This window comes from Aethalodelphis obliquidens, unplaced genomic scaffold, assembly GCF_003676395.1.
Source record: "Aethalodelphis obliquidens isolate GAN/ISIS:26980383/991018 unplaced genomic scaffold, ASM367639v1 scaffold81, whole genome shotgun sequence".
Taxonomy (NCBI): Eukaryota; Metazoa; Chordata; class Mammalia; order Artiodactyla; family Delphinidae; genus Aethalodelphis; species Aethalodelphis obliquidens.
The window spans coordinates 5,420,873-5,443,469 of NW_020838025.1; the positions used below are offsets into that span (position 1 = coordinate 5,420,873).

Consider the following 22,597-nt stretch of genomic DNA (forward strand, 5'->3'; position numbering starts at 1 on the left):
TAAGTTATTCATTGGTAATAAAAAGCTGCTTTATAATTACATATTCCATGTGTGATTTTGGCTAAGGGAGATACCTGAGGTTGTGAGAAATTAGAGAGAACTATGTTAACTGTCCATGAATAAGGGAAAGGAACTAGCACCTCAAGTCACACACAAAAACCAGTCTCATTACTATAGTCTCTTTATGTTTTCAACTCTCAACAATAACTGCATGGCTAAATATCTAATATTAAAGCATTAATTGGATAAATTATATTATATCTATGCTCCGGAGTACAATAAGGCATTAAACATCATGTTGTAGAAGAATATTAAATGATACAATAAGCTGTGATATAAGTGAGAAAAGTAGGAGATATAAGCATATGTATAACATGATACCATTTTTTAACTATAAAAAGGCAGAGAAATATTCATGCAGAGAAAAAAAGACTACATGGTAATATCAATACACGAAAATATTAATGATGATTCTCCCTGAGTGGTGAGAATAGGAATGATCCTTCCTCCCTCCCCCTTCCCTCCCTCCTTCCCTCCCTCTCTCCTTCCTCCCTCCCTCCCTCCCTCCTTCCCTCCCTCTCTCCTTCCTCCCTCCCTCCCCCCTTCCCTCCCTCCCTCCCTCCCTTCTTTCCTTCTAAGCTTCCTTTCTCATTAAGATTAATGAAGAAAAGAAAGTAGGATAGCGAACAGTTAGAATGAGCAAAGAGTTAATTTTCTTCATTTAAAAATATACATAGGGCTTCCCTGGTGGCGCAGTGGTTAAGAGTCCGCCTGCCGATACAGGGGACACGGGTTCGTGCCCCGGTCCGGGAAGATCCCACATGCTGCGGAGCGGCTGGGCCCATGCGCCATGGCCGCTGAGCCTGCGCGTCCAGAGCCTGTGCTCCACAACGGGAGAGGCCACAGCAGTGAGAGGCCCGCATACCGCAAAAAAAAAAAAAAAAAATACATAAACATAGTTTAAAAAATTGAAAAAGTGCCAGAAGAGATATGAGAAGGAGAAATAAATACACATTCCACTCACACCTCCCTGTCTTTCAATTTTCTTTCCCAGAGACCACCTCTGTTAACACAATTTGTATTTAACTATACAATTTGTGTGAATAAATATACATGTGCATTTGTGTGTATATATATTTCCTTCTCTTTTTTACACAAATGCTAGCATAATAAATCATTTTGCACCTTTTTAAACAACTTATCATGAAGATTTTCCACATACGTCACTGTGTAGACTATCTTCATTACTCTTCACAGTTGCTTAGTGTTCCATTGTCTGAATGTGCTGTAATTTATGAGCCTCCCCCAGTGATGAGTATTTAGGTTGCTTCCAATCTTTGCTACTACTAACATTTTTGTAATGAGCATACCTCAACATATATTTGTGTGCTCATGTGAGTATATTTGTGGGTCAAATGCTTAGAACTGGTGAATCAAAGGGCATGTACACTTAAACTCTGAAATGTTCCAGTTTATAACCCACCAAAACATATGTGAGGACCTCTTTCCCCAGAAGCTCATCCATGCTTTGAATATATGCCAATCTGTAGGTTAAGTGATCCTGTGGTTTTAATTAATTTTTCTTATTATAAACTAATCATAATACTGTAGCTGAAATTTATTTATTTATTTTTGGCTGCGTTAGGTCTTCGTTGATGCGCATGGGCTTTCTCTAATTGCGGCGAGCAGGGGCTACTCTTTGTTGCGGTGTGCGGGCTTCTCACAGCAGTGGCTTCTCTTGTTGCAGAGCACGGGCTCTAGGCATGTGGGCTTCAGTAGTTGTGGCACATGGGCTTCAGTAATAGTGGCACATGGGCTTCAGTAGTTGTGGCTCACAGGCTCTAGAGCGCAGGTTCAGTAGTTGTGGTACACAGGCTTAGTTGTTCTGCAGCATGTGGGATCTTCCCAGACCAGGGCTCAAACCAGTGTCCCCTGCATTGGCAGGCAGACTCCAAACCACTGAGCCACGAGGGAAGTCCCTAGCTGTAATGTTTTAAAAGATATCTAGGTTATTGTTTTCAAGGCCTCACAGTAAAGGAAGTTATTACAATGATGAGGTTTTGGGCCTGGGTAAATGAATAACCAGTGTGTGGATGATAGCTCAGTTAAGGGTGGCAGACACAAAGCCTGGGTACTGTTCTCCCTCTTCATGTTAACAATCCATTATGTTTTGTTTTGTTTCTGAGCATGGACGGACCCTCAGAATCCTTCTAGACAAAACTCTAGGATGTGCTATCACTCAGTCAGAACTGACATATTAGCTTATATTCTTTGCCCTACTTGTTTTAGATAGTTTATAACTAAATAAAGTAAAGGGACAAACCCCTGAGCATTGGAATCCCACATGACAACCAATTTAAAAAAGAGAACTCCTCTGCCATGAATCTCTGTAGGATTCACACAGTGTCATACAGCCAGTTTGACTGTCTTTTCCTTTTTTTCTTTTTTCACAGAATTATTGGAGGTATAGCAAGCCCCAATAACGGGCAGCGACAGCTGGCTTGCTAATGCACCTTTCACCGGCCGTTTTCTTTCCTGACTTTACTCTCCTCCTCTTTGAATACTCCCTTCACCTTCCAAATAAGCTACTTGAATCCAAATCCCCGTTTCAGGTCTCTTCTGGGAACCCAAACTTAAGACACAAACTATCTTATTTAATTTTCATAATGCTCTGCGAGGTTGGTGTCAAAACTCCATTTTATAGGCAAGAAAACTGAGCTAAGGAACTGAGTCAAGATAGGGAATGGCAGCAAATATTCTTATTTAGGTAGATATTTGGGTTTTTTGGTGTTTTGTTTTTAATCCCTTGTTGTAGTTCTTGCTAGGAGTAAAAGCAGGCATCTAACTTGAGAGGGTGCAGCCTGGGGTCCAGGCTGACTGAAAAGCAAGGCCTGATACCAGTTGCTGGGGGGCAAACACATAAATCACGTAGGGGCGTCACCCTTTCCCAGGGTCTCAGGCTCCTGATTTCACATTCCCTCCTGTTTTATCTTTTCATCATGACCTTCACAAATGTAGCATTGAAGTAATTCCTTAAAGACATTAAACCTTTTAAGATGTGCAACTTTTGTTTTAAAAAATGTGCAACTTTGGGAAACTCCATGCAGGGGGCAGATACAGACCCCCTCCCACCATGCATACATTTAATCCCCCTCCAAATAAAATGCCCACAACTCTCCCGCTGACTGGCTTGTGCCTTTTCAGTTCCTCTGGGTGACCCGCCATCTACCTTCTCCCATCACGCAGGGTTTTGAAAACTGGGAAAAGAGATGTATCAGCTGAATAATGGGGACCCAGAGCAAAGCATAGAGAAGCAAACTTGGCTCCAATATATTTTCCCTTCTTCCTCCTTACACATCCAAGGAACTTCTCTGAAAATCTTGCCATGGGTGAATGTAGGAGTTTGCTGGGCAGATTCTGTGGAGATGTCTCACCAGCCTCTTACACACTCCCCTTTGAATCCAACCTCACGCCCACATTACACAGAGCAGAGTAACTTCTTCAGACCTAGTCAATAGATATTAGAAATAGTATTTTATTACTTATTTTTAAGTAATAAATTTTAAGTAAAACATATTACTTATTTTTATTTATGGTAATTCAAATTTCATGACTTTTATAATCTGTTCTTCTTAAGAACCCCAGAACATTGGACGTATCTAAATAGGGAGATACTAAGATTCCCTCGCAGCCCTTTCCCCACCAGCAAATTACATTGGAGGAAATATTCATTAAAAAAAGTGCCAGAGACCTTGGGAAACTGAACAACTTTCTACAATTTCTTAAGTGTTAAATGATTCAAATATTTTGGAATGATAAACTAATTTGGGGATAATCCCACCATCATAATTAAATGGATTTAAATAATCTGAACATATATTAGGTTTCCATGCACTTAGGCCTTTGTTATCCAATATTATTCTACTATGTCTCAAAAACATTATAAATATACACATACACATATAAAACACATACATTATATGTATATATATATATATATATATACATATGAAATACTTCTGAGATCAATACTTCTGAGATCAAAGAAATACTTCTGAGATCAAAGAATTACAGACATGACCATATAAAATGATTTGGATATTGTTGTTATTGTAGGTTGTCCAAGAATACTCAAGTGTAGGAAATGGTGCTGTGTACTAAAGACTATAGCTAGATCTTCAGCAAGTTCTAAATTTTAAATTTTATGGAAAAGTCAAAGGAAAAGGACAAATAAAATCATTAGTACATTGAGAAGATGTCAAGGAGGAAAGCTAGTTGATTAATCCTTCAGAGTCTTCCAGATATGTGTATTCATCTGTGGGGTCCCAGGATGAGCCCACTGATGAACATAAGTATTTCTTTTCTTTTTTTATTGGAGTATAATTGCTTTACAATGTTGTGTTACTTCTGCTTGACGGTGTGTTTGAATTTTCAAAAACTCAGTTATTTTTATGTTAGGGGAAATCAGAGTCTTACAGAACTGCCTTGTACTAACCAAATTTACAAGAGCCTCATTGATAACCAGGTTGCTGCTTAAGTAATGTGAAGTAGAAAAAAAATAGAGCTATTAAGGGGTCTGGAATATTTATGTTCTCAGGTCAATATTTTCTCTCACTTGTGGGAAAGTCTGCCTTGGAAGTTGAGTACTATGGAAAGATGTTTGGTAAAAACAAAGTCAGAATAAAGGAAGCTGGATCGCCTTAATGAGAACTGCCATTATAAAGCATCAACTGAAGCTGAAATGATTTGGGTAAAATGTCTGTATTATTTTCAGAGGCTCAGACTGTATATTCTCAGTGAAATTTAAAAACTTGTCTTTTTGATACATTCTGGTGATAATGCTCAAGTCTCCACAGAAAAATTCACCTCTAAAATATGTTTTAAAGGCCTTTTGTCACTGTTTCATTTTCTAGAGCCAACTATTTCGGTGTGAATTCTGGTGTGGCTTGACTTATTTCTTTTATAGCAAAGTCCTATCAGTACAATTAAGAGAGGTTTCCCTCATAATATTTTTCTATCAGTTTCCACTTCTTTCTTTAAACACTGTTATCTACTTCCCCTGCCAATGACCTTTACCTTTATGGCATTGGGATCATTATGCCACAAACTGGATACTTTGGAAATGTTGAAATATTGCACTTTCATGCAATTGCAATGTGTTAGCTCCATTTTGCCGGCACTTATCACTTTAACACTTCAATAGCAAACATGTTGGGACCCAAAGGATAGGATTTCTGCTTTGTGGAACCCCCCACCAATTTTCTTGATTATAAGAATCAAGTTAGGGAGCAATACTGAACAAACTGTACTTCCCACATTTTCTGTGGACAGAATTTAAGAGTTCAGTGTCATTGTTGAAGCTATTAGCACTATTAGATTTATCAGGAACAAGATAGCATGTTCTTTCTTTTTTCTTTTTCTTTTTTTTTTTGCAGTACGCGGGCCTCTCACTGTTGTGGCCTCTCCCGTTGCGGAGCACAGGCTCCGGACACGCAGGCTCAGCGGCCATGGCTCACGGGCCCAGCCGCTCCGCGGTATGTGGGATTTTCCCAGACCGGGGCACGAACCCGTGTCCCCTGCATCGGCAGGGGGACCCTCAACCACTGCGCTAGCAGGGAAGCCCCAGCATGTTCTTTCTTTTAATCTTCATATCTTTAGCATCTATCACAGTGTCTGGTGGAGAAGAGGTGTCAGGAGACAATTCTCCATAGATCTCTCATATTTCTACACATCTTCCATGTAGAGGCATTGAATGCCTCTGCTATGCAATATTTTTCAAGGATGTTGGTGTAGCAAACTGCCTTAGAAGAAGGAGGGAGTCTCCTTCAATAGCAATAAGCCTGCATGCCTACTGTTCAGTATAAGAGACCTGGTCTCCCTAAGCTCAGAGTTCTCTCAAATGCTGACACTGGCTACTCCTACAGCTCCAAGTGATAAAGTCCTTTGTCTCTGACCCAGGAATCTCACCACTTGTGTCAGCATCTATGAAACTGGGGCAAGCTAACTTGTGAACTTGAAAGTAGGGCAAAATCTCATACAGTTCCTGAGAGTAAGTGCTCAAAAAACAAACAAAAACAATGACAACACAAGACAAACAAACAAAACTCTGTTGAATGAATGAATTAAAAAAATATATTTTAGGGAGCTTACCATTCTTCTGAATAATCAACAGTTAACCAGAGAAAGAGCCCAAGAGCTTCTCTTTGTAGGGAGCTATTGCACAATACATTTTCATCAAAGTACCAGTGTGTGATAGTCAGCCTGTGTTTATTTTAGATATCAGTGTTGACTTTAAAATGTTGGCAGCAGTATGTTTGGACTTGGCTAAACACTGAGTTGTACGATGGGAACCGAATATTTATTTAAGCACTACCTAGTCATATAGGAACTCCAGACCTTCAATAGTTTTTACTTGCTTCTGCATCAGTGACCCTAATGGATGAGGCCGTAGTTTTGGTACACCGAACTGAAATTTTGTTCTCTCTTTCTAGAAATAACAATTATTTACCTTTAGAATGACGCTTTCATCTGGAACACAAAATACCGACTTAGGTGTTTATTTTTCCATCTGCTTCAGAGGTGGATTTGTTTTTCTCTCCATTTTAGAATGCCTGACAAATCTGAGGTTGGAAGCCCTTTACGACGAGGAAGTGACCTAGTCTTTCCATGTGGCAGATGGCCAAGCTGCCACCTGTTCTCCTCCTGTTAATCATGATTCCAAGAGCCTGAGGAGAGTGCTGGTGCCAGGCAGCTGGGGATCCAGGGAGAAAAAACGTTTTCCAAAGATAGACAAATAATTTAAGGTCAATCATCATTCATAACTATCTTAGAAACAGTATGGCATGGCAGGAGGGAAAAAGTGCTAGGATCCACAAGACATAGGTTTACTTCTAGGCTTGCCACATTTTCTGTGATCCTGGGCAAGTCATTTGAGCTCTCTGGGTCTTAATTTTCCCAGTTGTAAAATGGTAACAATACCTGCTCTGCCTGTACTAACACTGTTTCGTGCATCAAATGAAATAGCTCAAGTCTAGTTAATAAATACAATAATCACACAGCCTTTTTCTCGACATTTTGGTTATGAATTTAGAAGGGCTTTGAGGACCATAAAGTTCTACATAAATGGAGGTATTATTAGTAAGGACTGTATCTACTGCATTCCTTTTGAGTTTTTACTTCACTTTTTTTTTTTTGCACTGAGCGAAATATCACTCTAAGTAATCAAACAAATACAGTTGCGAATACCATGCACACGTGATTGAAAGTTTTAGATCATGGCCAAACCGACTTGTTTTTTTTGGACTCTTTTTACGTGACAAGCTGGATCAAAGCAATCAAAACCGAAACAGTATCAAATCAGCATTTGATAAAGATATAGAAGGTATGATTTCTTTCTTATTCATTAGATGTTCTTAAAGGATTTAAAACTTGGTCAACTACCCTTGACCCAATTTGCCCCAGTAAGACCCTGAATGGGATATAGAATGCTATCTAACAGCTTGTTGATTTCTGTCGTGAATCAGCTTCCTGGGTGGTGCAGAAATACTTTTTTTTTTTTTTTTTTTTGATGTGGACCATTTTTAAAGTCTTTAGTGAATTTGTTACGATATTGCTTCTGTTTTAAGTTTTGGCTTTTTGGCTCCCGACCAGAGATCAGACCCTCACCCCTGCATTGGAAGGAGAAGTCTTAACCACTGGACCACCAGGGAAGTCCCAGAAAGATTTTTCTTGATTCTTGGAGAAGAGGAACCGATTACATAGGGAGCTGGTCTTTGTGGTAGCAAGTCACTATTGCTATAATCAAAAGTTGTATGTTTTGACATGGAATGGGAGAAAAGAGTTACTATTCATATTTTAAATTTTCATGGAAATATGGAATTCATAAATATCAATATATATTCATAGAGGTATTCATAAAAGTGACAGAAGGGATCAATATTCCTTTTTTATAACCTAAATAACATGCAGAAACTAATACATTTCATTGGGATTTTAGCAAACACTCCTAAATGTGCTGTATTTGTCCTAATATAAAAATTTAATGATACTGAGGAAAATAGAGATGAAACAACCTGCAGAAGAGCATTTTTTAAACTTCTTCAAATTTCATCTCTAGGATCATCTGTAAAATGGGTTAATGCCATTTTACGTGTTGCCTTAATAAACTGTAATCACCAGTTTCATGTTCTTAGGAGATAATCCTTTTAATAATGCATCTATGGCTTGGCTATAAGGTAAAGTGGTGAATTATTTACATAAAGATATATTATCTTAAATTGTGGTTCACTTGTAACTTGCTGTTGAAAGATATCTTTATAGTACTGAGGCTGCCATATGTGTTTCATGTACTAAAGATATGACAATTACCTAAAATACTCAGTAAATAACAGTATCTCCATTATGAATTTTAATTCTACTTTAAATATATACTATATATTTCGGTCACAGGTCCCTCAAATTGATCACTTTGTTGATCGCTCAATGTGTTTTCAGAAAAAATAGCTATTCTAAGTTTTACTGTAAAAGACCATATTTGAACAGATACAACTGGTGGATATCGTCATTGGCAATCAGATCAGTCTAGCTGAAAAAAGGTGCAGACAGAGCAAAAAAATCATGTTTTATGTGTTTTCCTGCCTAAAGTAATGTTCATTGTTATTATCTGTAAAATAATAGTGCCAATATTCCTAAAACAAATTTTAGGACAAGCTAGGGTGCATAGCAACCATCTCTCCAGATGAACCTGATAGAGTCTAAATTTTCACTCATTCACTTTATTTTCACTTATTTAACATGAATGTGGAATACCTTGTTTTTCCTTATGTACAGGTAAAGCTTCTAAATATCTTTATAATGGAAAAATACAAACATATACAATGGCAGAAAAAATAGTATAATTACACCCCACACGCCCATCATGCAACTTCAACAAATATTAACACATGGTCAATCTCACTCATCTATACTTCATATCATTTCATCCAAAAATACTTCAGTGTGTTTCTCTAAAATATATGTACAAATCTTAAAAGAATAACTGCTCACATAAAATGGAATATGGTCTCTGTATTAGTGGCATTTGGCAGAGTATAGGCTGAAGAGTTAGCCGTGTGTACAGGGGCTTAACAAAATGCCCACAAATATTTGCACATTTAAATATTTATTTCAAAACAGAAGAGCCATTGTATTCCCTGGTGGCTCTACAGGTCCAATTGGTTGGCACCTGCAAAGCCATTTCTAATATCTTTCATAACTATTTGTGGGTGGATGGATGAATACTTCAGTGGTTAAAGCAAACTTGGGAAACTTTATGTGTTCTTCTTGTGGGAGCTGGTGGAGCAGGATGGTTTTATCCAGCCAGAAAGCAGCAGGGAAAGAAGCTCTGAGACACACCAGGTGCAGAGGAAACTCTCTACCTTTCTGACACTCTGTACCAGTCCCTAGGCAGGGACACTTCTTCCTTAATGTGCTGTTATTGACTTTAACTTTCTCTGGGGCCATGGTCTGTACACACAGTGAGAAAAAGACATATAGAGGAGACCCAGTCCTCTGTAAATATACAGTGAACTTCTGTAGTGTTTGCACAGCTCTTCAGAGCTTACAAATTTCATAGATGTTGCCACCTTTAAACTTCACCGTAATGCTGCTAGGTAGCTATTATTGTGCCTGATTTATGGTGACTGAGCCAAGGATCAAAGTCCGGGGACTTACCAAGGTGGTGCAGGAGATGAAGCTGGGGCACAAGGGTTCTCTGGCAGGCTCATGTTTGTTTTACTCTACTGTGCTGTCTCTGGGCTAAAGCTTTTTTTTTTTTTTTTTAATAAATTTTAAAATTGTAAAGGATTAGGGAAGGTGTATGGAATGAGTTTACAGTGTTTAACAGGTTGAATACAGAGTTTAGGCATACAGGCTTTAAAAGAACAACGCAAGAGTAGACCTTCCTCTTCCTTATCCCATCTCCTGAGGGAGTGAATATACCTCTTGCCTTCTCATGGGGAGATGGGTCTCATTAAGGTGCTCTCCACATTAACAGAAGAAATGGAGTCAATGTATTGATCCCAGACCCCTGTAAAACAAGAGTCCTTTGTCTGGGTGCAGGGACAGAATTCAGTAGTCCATGGGATTGGATGAAGAAAACATTCCTTTAAAAATTTTTCCTGAGGAGGACCTTCAAGATGGCGGAGGAGTAAGATGTGGAGAACACCTTCCTCCCCACAAATACATCAAAAATACATCTACATGTGGGACAGCTCCTACAGAACACCTACTGAACACTGGCAGAAGACCTTAGACTTCCCAAAAGGCAAGAAACTCCCCACGTACCTGGATAGGGCAAAAGAGAAAAGGAAAAACAGAGACAAAAGAATAGGGACAGGACCTGCACCAATAGGAGGGAGCTGTGAAGGAGGAAAGGTTTCCACACACTAGGAAGCCCTTTCGTGGGCGGAGACTGCAGGTGGTGGAGGGGGAAAGCTTCTGAGCCACAGAGGAGAGCGCAGCAACAGGGGTGCGGAGGGAAAAGTGGGCAGATTCCCACACAGAGGATCGGTGCTGACCAGCACTCACCAGCCCAGGAGGCTTGTCTGCTCACCCGCCGTGGCAGGCGGGGCTGGGAGCTGAGGCTCGGGCTTCGGAGGTCAGATCCCAAGGAGAGGACTGGGGTTGGCTGTGTGAACACAGCTTGAAGGGGGTTAGTGCGCCATGGCTAGCCGGGAGGGAGTCCAAGAAAAAGTCTGGAACTGCCTAAGAGGCAAGAGACCATTGTTTGGAGGTGCATGAGGAGAAGGGATTCAGAGCACCACCTAAACGACCTTTAGAGACGGGCATGAGCCGCGGTTACCAGTGCGGACACCAGAGACGGGCATGAAATGCTAAGGCTGCTACTGCAGCCACCAAGACAGCTGTGTGCAAGCACAGGTCACTATCCACACCTCCCCCCTGGGTGTCTGTGCAGCCCACCACTGCCAGGGTCCCGTGATCCAGGGACAACTTCCCCGGGAGAACGCACGGTGTGCCTCAGGCTGTTGCAACATCATGCCGGCCTCTACCGCCACAGGCTCACCCCACATTCTGTACCCCTCCCTCCACCCAGTCTGAGTGAGCCAGAGCCCCCTAATCAGCACTCCTTTAATCCCCTCCTGTCTGAGCAAAGAACAGATGCCCTCAGGTGACCTACACACAGAGGTGGGGCCAAATCCGAAGCTGAACCCCAGGAGCTGTGCGAACTAAGAAGAGAAAGGGAAATCTCTCCCAGCAGCCTCAGGAGCAGCAGATTAAATCTCCACGATCAACTTGATGTACCCTGCACCTGTGGAATACCTGAATAGACAATGAATCATCCCAAAATTGATGTGGTGGACTTTGGGAGCAGCTGCAGACTTGCAGGTTGCTGTATGCAACTGACCTGTTTCTGATTTTTATGTTTATCTTAGTATAGTTTTTAGCACTTGTTATCATTGGTGGATTTGTTTATTGGTTTTGTTGCTCTCTTCTTTTCTTTTTTAATTACGTTTTTATTTTTTATTTTAATAAATTTATTTTATTTATTTATTTATTTTTTCATTATTTTTTTCTCCCTTTTCTTCTGAGCCGTGTGGCTGACAGGGTCTTGGTGCTTCAGCTGGGTGTCACACCTGAGCCTCTGAGGCAGGAGAGCTGAGTTCAGAACATTGGACCACCATAGACCTCCCAGCCCCACGTAATATCAATCAACAAGAGCTCGCCCAGAGATCTCTGTCTCAACGCTAAGACCCAGCTCCACTCAACGACCAGCAAGCTCCAGTTCTGGACACCCCATGCCAAACAACTAGGAAGACAGGAACACAATCCCACCCATTAGCAGAGAGGCTGCCTAAAACCATAATAAGTTCACAGGCACCACCGGATGTGGTCCTGCCCACGAGAAAGACAAGATCCAGCCTCATCCACCAGAATGCAGGCACCAGTCCCCTCCACCAGGAAGCCTACACAAGCTACTGAACCAACCTTAACACCAAAAACAACAGGAACTACAAACCTGCAGCCTACGAAAAAGAGATTCCAAACACAGTAAGTTAAGCAAAATGAGAAGACAGAGAAATGTACAGCAGATGAGGGAGCAAGGTAAAAACCCACCAGACCAAAAAAATGAAGAGGAAGTAGGCAGTCTACCTGAAAAAGAACTCAGAGTAATGATAGTAAAGATGATAAAAAATCTTGGAACTAGAATGGAGAAAATACAAGAAATGTTAACAAGGACCTAGAAGAACTAAAGAGCAAACACACAATGATGAACAATACAATAAATGAAATTAAAAATTCTCTAGAAGGAATAAATAGCAGAATACAACCATGGCAGAAGAACGAATAAGTGACCTGGAAGATAAAACAGTGGAAATAACTACTGCAGAGCAGAATAAAGAAAAAAGAATGAAAAAACTTGAGGACAGTCTCAGGGACATCTGGGACAACATTAAATGCACCAACATTCGAATTATAGGGGTCCCAGAAGAAGAAGAGATAAAGAAAGGGACTGAGAAAATATTTGAAGTGATTATAGTTGAAAACTTCCCTAACATGGGAAAGGAAATACTCAATCAAGTCTGGGAAGTGCAGAGAGTCCCATAGAGGATAAATCCAAGGGAAAACATGCCAAGACACATATTAAGCAAACTATCAAAAATTAAATACAAAGAAAAAATATTAAAAGCACAAGGGAAAAACAACAAATAACACACAAGGGAATCCCCGTAAGGTTAACAGCTGATCTTTCAGCAGAAACCCTACAAGCCAGAAGAGAGTGGCAGGACATATTTAAAGTGATGAAAGGGAAAAACCTACAACCAAGATTACTCTACCCAGCAAGGATCTCATTCAGATTTGATGGAGAAATTAAAACCTTTACAATCAAAAGCTAAGAGAATTCAGCACCACCAAACCAGCTTTACAACAAATGCTAAAGGAACTTCTCTAGGCAGGAGACACAAGAGAAGGAAAAGACCTACAATAACAAACCCCAAACAATTAAGAAAATGGTAATAGGGACATACATATTGATAATTACCTTAAACGTGAATGGATTAAATGCTCCAACCAAAAGACACAGGCTGGCTGAATGGATACAAAAACAAGTCCCATGTATATGCTGTCTACAAGAGACCCACTTCAGACCTAGGGACACATACAGACTGAAAGTGAGGGAATGGAAAAAGATATTCCATGCAAATGGAAATCAAAAGAAAGCTGGAGTAACAATTCTCATATCAGACAAAATAGACTTTAAAATAAAGACTATTACAAGAGACAAAGAACACTACATAATGGTCAAGGGATCACTCCAAGAAGAAGATATAACAATTGTAAATATTTATGTACCCAACGATAGGAGCACCTCAGTACATAAGGCAAATGCTAACAGCCATAAAAGGGGAAATCGACAGTAACACATTCATAGTAGGGGACTTTAACACCCCACTTTCACCAATGGACAGATCATCGAAAATGAAAATAAATAAGAAAACACAAGCTTTAAATGACATATTAAAAAAGATAGACTTAATTGATATTTATAGGACATTCCATCCAAAAACAACAGAATACACTTTCTTCTCAAGTGCTCATGGGATATTCTCCAGGATAGATCATATCTTGGGTCACAAATCAAGCCTTGGTAAATTTAAGAAAATTGAAATGGTGTCAAGTACCTTTTCCAACAACAGTGCTATGAGACTAGATATCAATTACAGGGAAAAAAACTGTAAAAAACACAAACACATGTAGGTTAAATAATACGCTACTAAATAACCAAGAGATCACTGAAGAAATCAAAGAGGAAATCAAAAAATACCTAGAAACAGATGACAATGAAAACACGACAACCAAAACCTATGGGAGGCAGCAAAAGCAGTTCTAAGAGGGAAGTTTATAGCAATATAATCCTACCTCAAGAAACAACAAACATCTCAAGTCAACAACCTAACCTTACACCTAAAGCAATTAGAGAAAGGAGAATAAAAAAACCCCAAAGTTAGCAGAAAGAAAGAAATCATAATGATCAGAGCAGAAATAAATGAAGAATATGATAGCAAAGATCAATAAAACTAAAAGGTGGTTCTTTGATAAGATAAACAAAATTGATAAACCATTAGCCAGACTCATCAAGAAAAAAAGGGAGAAGACTCAAATCAATAGAATTAGAAATGAAAAAGGAGAAGTAACAACTGACACTGCAGAAATACAAAGCATCATGAGAGATTACTACAAGCAACTATATGCCAATAAAATGGACAACCTGGAAGAAATGGACAAATTCTTAGAAAAGCACAACCTTCTGAGACTGAACCAGGAAGAAATAGAAAATATAAACAAATCAATCACAAGCACTGAAATTGAAACCATAATTAAAAATCTTCCAACACACAAAAGCCCAGGACCAGATGGCTTCACAGGCAAATTCTATCAAACATTTAGAGAAGAGCTAACACCTATCCTTCTCAAACTCTCCCAAAATACAGCAGAGGGAGGAACACTCCCAAACTCATTCTATGAGGCCACCATCACCCTGATACCAAAACCAGACAAAGATGTCACAAAGAAAGAAAATTACAGACCAATATCATTGATGAACATAGATGCAAAAATCCCCAACAAAATACTAGCAAACAGAATCCAACAGCACATTAAAAGGATCACACACCATGATCAAGTGGGGTTTATTCCAGGAATGCAAGGATAATTCAATATACGCAAATCAATCAATGTGATACACCATATTAACAAATTTAAGGAGAAAAACCATATGACCATCTCAATAGATGCAGAAAAACTTTTGACAAAATTCAACACCCATTTATGATAAAAACTCTCCAGAAAGTAGGCATAGAGGGAACTTACCTCAACATAATAAAGGCCATATATGACAAACCCACAGCAAACATCATTCTCAATGGTGAAAAACTGAAACAATTTCCACTAAGATCAGGAAGAAGACAAGGTTGCCCACCCTCACCACTATTATTCAACATAGTTTTGGAAATGTTAGCCACAGCAATCAGAGAAGAAAAAGAAATAAAAGGAATACAAATTGGAAAAGAAGAAATAAAACTGTCACTGTTTGCAGATGACATGATATTATACATAGAGAATCCTAAAGACGCTACCAGAAAACTACTAGAGCTAATCAATGAATTTGGTAGAGTAGCAGGATACAAAATTAATGCACAGAAATCTCTTGCATTCCTATACACTAAAGATGAAAAATCTGAAAGAGAAATTAAGGAAACACTCCATTTACCTTTGCAACAAAAAGAATAAAATACCTAGGAATAAACCTACCTAAAGAGACAAAAGACCTATATGCAGAAAACTATAAGACACTAATGAAAGAAATTAAAGATGATACAAACAGATGGAGAGATATACCATGTTCTTAGATTGGAAGAATCAACATTGTGAAAATGATTATTCTACCCAAAGCAATCTACAGATTCAACTCATGCCCTATCAAACTACCAATGGCATTTTTCACAGAACCAGAACAAAAAATTTCACAATTTTTATGGAAACACAAAAGACCCCGAATAGCCAAAGCAATCTTGAGAAAGAAAAATGGAGTTGGAGAAATCAGGCTCCCAGTCTTCAGACTATACCACAAAGCTACAGTAATCCAGACAGTTTGGTACTGGCACAAAAACAGCAATATACATCAGTGGAACAGTATAGAAAGCCCAGAGATAAACCCATGCACATATGGTCACCTTATTTTTGATAAAGGAGGCAAGATTATACAATGGAGAAAAGACAGCCTCTTCAATAAGTGGTGCTGGGAAAACTGTACAGCTACATGTAAAAGAATGAAATTAGAACACTCCCTAACACCATACACAAAAATAAACTCAAAATGGATTCAAGACCTAAGTGTAAGGTCAGACACTCTAAAACTCTTAGAGGAAAACATAGGCAGAACACTCTATGACATAAATCACAGAAAGATCCTTTTTGAACCACTCCTAGAGAAATGGAAATAAAAACAAAAATAAACAAATGAGACCTAATGAAACTTAAAATCTTTTGCACAGCAAAGGAAACCATAAACAAGATGAAAAGACAACCCTCAGAATGGGAGAAAATATTTGCAAATGAAGCAACCTACAATAGATTAATTTCCAAAATATACAAGCAGCTCATGCAGCTCAATATCAAAAAAACAAACAACTCAGTCCAAAAATGGGCAGAAGAGCTAAATAGACATTTCTCCAAAAAAGATATACAGATTGCCTACAAACACATGAAAGAATGCTCAACATCATTAATCATTAGAGAAATGCAAATCAAAACTACAATGAGGTATCACCTCACACAAGTCAGAAAGGCCATCATCGAAAAACCTACAAACAGGGCTTCCCTGGTAGCGCAGTGGTTGAGAGTCCGCCTGCCGATGCAGGGGACATGGGTTTGTGCTGCGGTCCGGGAAGATCCCACATGCCGCAGAGCTGCTGGGCCCGTGAGCCATGGCTGATGAGCCTGCGCGTCTGGAGCCTGTGCTCTGCAATGGGAGAGGCCACAACAGTGAGAGGCCCGTGTACCAAAAAAAAGAAAAGAAAAAAAAAGAAAAGAAAAAATCTACAAACAATAAACGCTAGAGAGGGTGTGGAGAAAAGAGAACCATCTTGCACTGTTGGTCGGAATGTAAATTGATTCAGCCACTATGGAGAACATTATGGAGGTTCCAAAAAAACCAAAAATAGAACTAACATATGACCCAACAATCCCACTGCTGGGCATATACCCTGAGAAAACCATAATTCAAAAAGAGTCATGTACCACAATGTTCATTGCAGCACTATTTACAATAGCCGGGACATGGAAGCAACCTAAGTGTCCATCCACAGATGAATGGATAAAGAAGATGTGACACATATATACAATAGAATGTTACTCAGCCATAAAAAATGTGAAATTGAATTATTTGTAGTGAGGTGGATGGACCTAGAATCTGTCATACAGAGTGAAGTAAGTCAGAAAGAGAAAAACAAATATCATATGCTAACACATATATATGGAATCTTACAAAAAAAAAGTTTCTGAAGAAGCTAAGGGCAGCACAGGAATAAAGACAGAGATGTAAAGAATGGACTTGAGGGTACAGGGAGGGAGAAGTGAGAGAGTAGCATCGACGTATATACACTACCAAGTGTAAAACAGTTAGCTAGTGGGAGGCAGCAGCATAGCACAGGGAGATCAGCTTGGTGCTTTGTGACCACCTAGAGGGGTGGGATAGGGTGGGTGGGAGGGAGATGCAAGAGGGAGGGGATATGGGGATATATGTATACGTATATAGCTGATTCACTTTGTTACACAGCAGAAACTAACACAACATTGTAAAGCAATTATACTCCACTAAAGATGTTAAGAAAAAATTTTTTTCCTGAACCTCTAACACTTCCTTCAGTTATGAATATAGATTCCAAACCATAGTAATTATTAACTGTTCCTGTAAGTCTGTCACCAAGAGAAATAATTCCCATTACGTTACAATTGTTGTAGATATCTTGAAAATACCCGTTACGTTCATCACTACCTCAAAATATTGTAGCTACTAGATTTAGAGCTGGATCTTATTATTTAATGTGTTAATAAAGACACACATGTTATCATGAAGTTTTAAAACCAATTTTCGTCATTGTATTTTTGTATAATTATTTATTTTAATTGTAATCATATGTATTTTATTTTATGCATTTAAAAACGTTACTCTTAGAAGGGGTATAAACATCAGTATGCTGTTACAGGGTCTATGGTTCAAATAAAGTTTTAAAAACTTACTCTAAAGGAAAACTCACTGAAAATCTTAAATTATTCCTAAGGAACAAAAGTTTCAATACTTTATTTTTGTTTAAGGAAAAAGCAAGGTTGAGGCAATAATGCCTTAATCTCATCAACTCTTCCATCTTTTTACTTGGTCCATTGAACTGACAAACAGCTCAAGGGCAATAAACTTTCATTGAAAATGATTCCCCTTTTTCTTCTTGGAAAAATGACCAAGCTGCTAAAATCGCTGAGTTTGGTTAATGGGACACTTCCCAAAAGAAGAGATTGCTTAAGCTGGAGAGTAAAGTGGAAAGGGAAGGAATATTTGTGTAGAGGAATTAGCCAAGGACAAGACCTTACCTTGAAGAGGACATTCTGCATTGAGTCTGAAAACAGCATTTGTCTTTATGTGGAAAACCATGCCCTTTACTCAGCTTTCTGTGTCCTCTCGACCATAGGTAATCAAATTATACAGGAAATAATTTAATAATTTTAATTTCAGTTGACAAGCACTAAATTATATGTTAAATCTGTTCACATAAGCGAAGATATTTGTTGCAGTAACATCTGCTAATATGTGCTTTTCTCAGAATACCATTATATTACAATTTTTAATCTACAAATAGAAATGAAAGGCTCTAAGTATTTGACTAATATATTTTGATTATCTATATACATCAAGAGGAATTCAGAATTTCCATGTGATAGGTCTAATAAAACTCTCCCAATAGTACAGGCTTCTACTTTGTTGACAGAAATCCTTTTGCTTAGCTTGCTATTTCTTCTTACATGTATCCACACTGGGCAGAATCTTTGAGAAGTTAGTACGATGACTGCCAAGGGAAGTATGTAGAGCATAATGTTCAGAAACAGCAATAGGTAGAAAGAATATGTGGTTGTTCCTCTTACAGCTTGTATTCTTAGTGTCAAACTCTCTGGTTCATTGAGCAGATGATATTCTTCATGTCCCCACGCATGTGCCCTGCCTGATCCATCTCCCTGCAATGTTCTCCCTGTTCCCATTTACTCCCTACAACCTCAAGATCTGCTAAGGCCTCATTTTCTTGCAAAAATTTAGCATGACCCCTCCTCTCATTCCAGATGGGATTAACTGTCCCTCTGTACTGCTAAAGTCTTCTGTCCTGCTCCTTCTTCTTTTTTTTTTTTTTTTTTTTTTTAGGCTTTGCAGCTATTTTATTTACAAGTATACACTTAACACAACGAAATAAACACTGACATATTGAAGCCTAGTTAATAGTAGTGTAACAATATGTATCATTTGGATGATTACATTATTTTAAACAACAAACTACACTGAAAAATTAATGCAATAAAATTCTTGGTCATAATATTATTAAGAAATACAATATATAAATTGAAAATATGATTGCTCAAAATTTGAAAATGGAAGTGAACTCATTTGGACCGAGCCAGAGTTTAACATAATCTGAAAGGAGGGGTTGGGAGAGAAGCTCTGACCCAAATGAAATCTTTCAGGTTAACAGAAGAGAAATGAAGCAGAGTTTATCTTAAAGGAAAATGGGCAGGTTGCCTCCTCAGGCAGGCCAGGTTCCCAGTGCCCTCAGGTTCTGCAGTAGAATCACATCACCAAGCAGGAGGACTTTCCTTGTGAGGCGGCCCCGTCAATTTTCTCTGCCTCCAAAATTATCCTTCTAAAAACATCAACAGCAGTCTGATTTTCTTTAGCAGAAGATTCCAAAAAAGCTGCGTTCCAAGATTCTGCTAACGCTTTCCCTTCTTCATAACTGATCACCCTTTCCATATGTAGGTCTTTCTTATTCCCAACCAACATAATAGGTATCTGTACTTTCCCCACCATATCCAACAGTTTGCCATGGATAACTTTGATCACTTCAAAGCTTTTGATTGATGTAACAGAATACACAAGAATATAACCATTAATATCTATGGAGTATGTCTGAGGAAAGATGGAATATTCATCCTGCCCAGCTGTATCTACAAGTTGAAGATGATATTCTTGTCCATTTACTGTGACCAATTTTGTGAAAGTGTTTTCTATGGTTGGATCGTAGGAATCAACAAATTGGCCTTCAACAAACTGAATCGTCAATGAGGATTTCCCCACAGACCGGTAGCCCAGGATCGCGATCTTCCGGGACTTGGACTGCGGCATCTTAGCGGCCTCCTCAGCCCCGGGCCAACCACATCAACCGTGGCGGCGGCGGCTCCTGTGCTGCGATCGGTGGCGGCCGCGCCAGGGCACAGCGGCATCCAGGGGCGGGGCGGGCGGGCGCGGCTGCCTTCTTCTTCTTTTTTTAATATTTATTTATTTATTTGGCTGCGCTGGGTCTTAGTTGCAGCATGCAGGATATGTAATTGCGGCATGCGAACTCTTAGTTGTGGCATGTGGGATCCAGTTCTCCAACCAGGGATCAAACCCGGGCCGCCTGCATTGGGACCACCTTAGCCACTGGACCTTAGCCACTGGACACCAGGGAAGTCCCCTGTCCTCCTTCTAGGGTCATGAACTGTTCCCGCTGCCCATCCACCCAGACCCTCTCACTCTCTACTCAACGTCATGCTCTAGACTGTTAACATCTCATGACTAGAACTATGCCTTTGAGTTATAAGCCAATATTAGGCCCTAAAGATTTTCTGTAGAATTAAATGAACAAGTGAATGAAGCCAGCAAATGAAAGACTAATGTGACAGGCAACGTGAAGACTGAAGCATGTGTAAGGACAGGAGGGGAAGCAAATTGATTCCAAGCAGTCTCAGTTCCAAGATGTTGACAGAAATGTGTGCGTGCGTGTGCGTGTGTGCATGTGTGTGTGTGTGTGTGTGAAGTAATACAGGGGAGGTGAGCTTTATGCCTGGCTGTATATAAATATTTTCAATGTGACAAGTATGAAAGTTACTCTGCCACTTACTTGTGTCTAAATGCTACATTTCTCTAAATCAGAGAAATTGGTTCTGTACTTTCACCTACAGGACTGGCAGAAAATTCAACCTCAGTCATGCTTGGGGGATTCTCTCTTAGCCTCCAGGGGTTCATTCAAGAATTTCCTGGTATCTGGGTTGGCATAGCCTGCAGAGTCCTTATCAGCTACTCCATCCGCTGTGGCTCAGCAGTTTTCCAAAGCACTGGTCAGGCAGTATGTTCCAGGCAGACCAGAGATGTCCCTCATGGTGGTCTACTCCTCTACCACACACAGGCCCACAGAGCCCCCCAGGGCCTCAGGGTCTCCTGTGAGCTTGGAGGTAAGTGTGGAGTCTCTAATAGGCATCCTGAAATAATTCCTGTTAGGCACTTACATGCAAGGGAGCCCCAGTCCCAGGTTCCTCCAAAGATCTGCCTGGTTCCTATGCACATTTCCATTCCCAACCTGAAGAAAACTAACCTTCCACCTCAATTAGTTAGCTTCTGTGGCTTCAACTTCAAAGCCCCAATTTCCATGTGCTCCTCTGGGGAACACAATCCAGGGAAATCTTTGTACTGTGGTCATGGGTGGGAAAAGGAACTGGAAATACCAGTTATTCCTTTCTTAACAACTCACCTCGTTACACAGGTTTGCAGAAGTAATGGGAAACTTTATCTCCCTCCTCCCAAAGCATGTCCCCACCCCGCTTCCACTGGCAGCCCTGAATGTCCCCACAGTTCCAGTCACTATTTCACTTTGCAGCATGGAAGGGCTCAAAGCATGGGGTCTGGGCAGCTGTCCCAGTTTTCTTCATCCTGTTCATGACTCCAAAGAAAACACATTTCTGACTCGAAAACAAGCTGGAAGTTTCTGTTGAGACCTCAAATATTTTCCCAGAGTCCACCATAAAAACAATAAGGTTATGTTTTAATTTAAAATGATTTGTTCAAGTTTTTATGGCAAAACTCTGCTATAGTTTTGTTTATCATACAAAGAACCTCAAGTCTACTCCTAAGCAATATATTTTCCAAAAAATAAAAGTCTCTCTGCTGACCCAAATCTCAAGAAGAATTAATACTTGTTACCATAAAGTGCCAAACAAATATTTATAAACACAATTCTTTTGTCACTTGCATAATTTTGGCAATCATTATTCATGCTAGCATTGCTCTTCAAAACTCAGCATTAATGTTTCCTTCAAAATATTTTACTTTGGTAGTATAAATGTACCCTGTATTGCCAAAGACCTATGGACAAATGTGGTCATCAGTGTATTACGCTGAAACTTGGCTTCCTTTTTGGAAACAGTAGGAAATTCATGAGAGAAGTTTTGGAAAGAAGAAATATTTTAGTGATCTAATACCATAATATTTATGTTCTCTTACAAATAGTAGCAACTAGACCCTCCTTGTAAATAACACAACTAAAACTCTGCCGCATTCTATGAGCAACACTTCACCTTAAAATAAATATATTATGAAAAGGTGAACAAACAATATTGGAGACAAAAAATGATTAACTTGTGAATATTCACATACTTCCCTTCACTGTCCACTAAGAATAATTCCACTGATGCCAGCTAGGTTTGTGACACAAGATGGGAATGTTTTGTCTCTTTGCAATGGAATAGGCTAAGTTTTACTTCTGGAAGATAAAAGACTAAAGGTGGAAGGAAAGGCGAGAACCAAGAAAGTCTTAGAAAAAATTTATTGGGGGTTTGGGCTGAGTAGGGGGTTGAAATGACAGAACCTTCTGGGCTCACTGCAGGACAGACTGAGGTTCACAGACCAGGCGGGGACTGGACTTTAAGATGTGCTGCTGTGTATCAATCCCCTCGACAGACTCTGGTGAGGAGTTTTTAAATGTTACATTTTATTTATTTGAATTCCTTGAATAGATCGTACATT

The 22,597-nt window shown here is 39.4% G+C and overlaps 1 pseudogene across 1 annotated transcript; it reads right to left on the bottom strand.

The window, feature by feature from the left end:
• Positions 1–18,969: 18,969 nt before the first annotated feature.
• Positions 18,970–20,065, bottom strand: LOC113612702 (GTP-binding protein Rheb pseudogene; annotated as a pseudogene). Its single transcript, XR_003429936.1, has one exon. The product of XR_003429936.1 is annotated as a GTP-binding protein Rheb pseudogene (transcript).
• Positions 20,066–22,597: the final 2,532 nt, after the last annotated feature.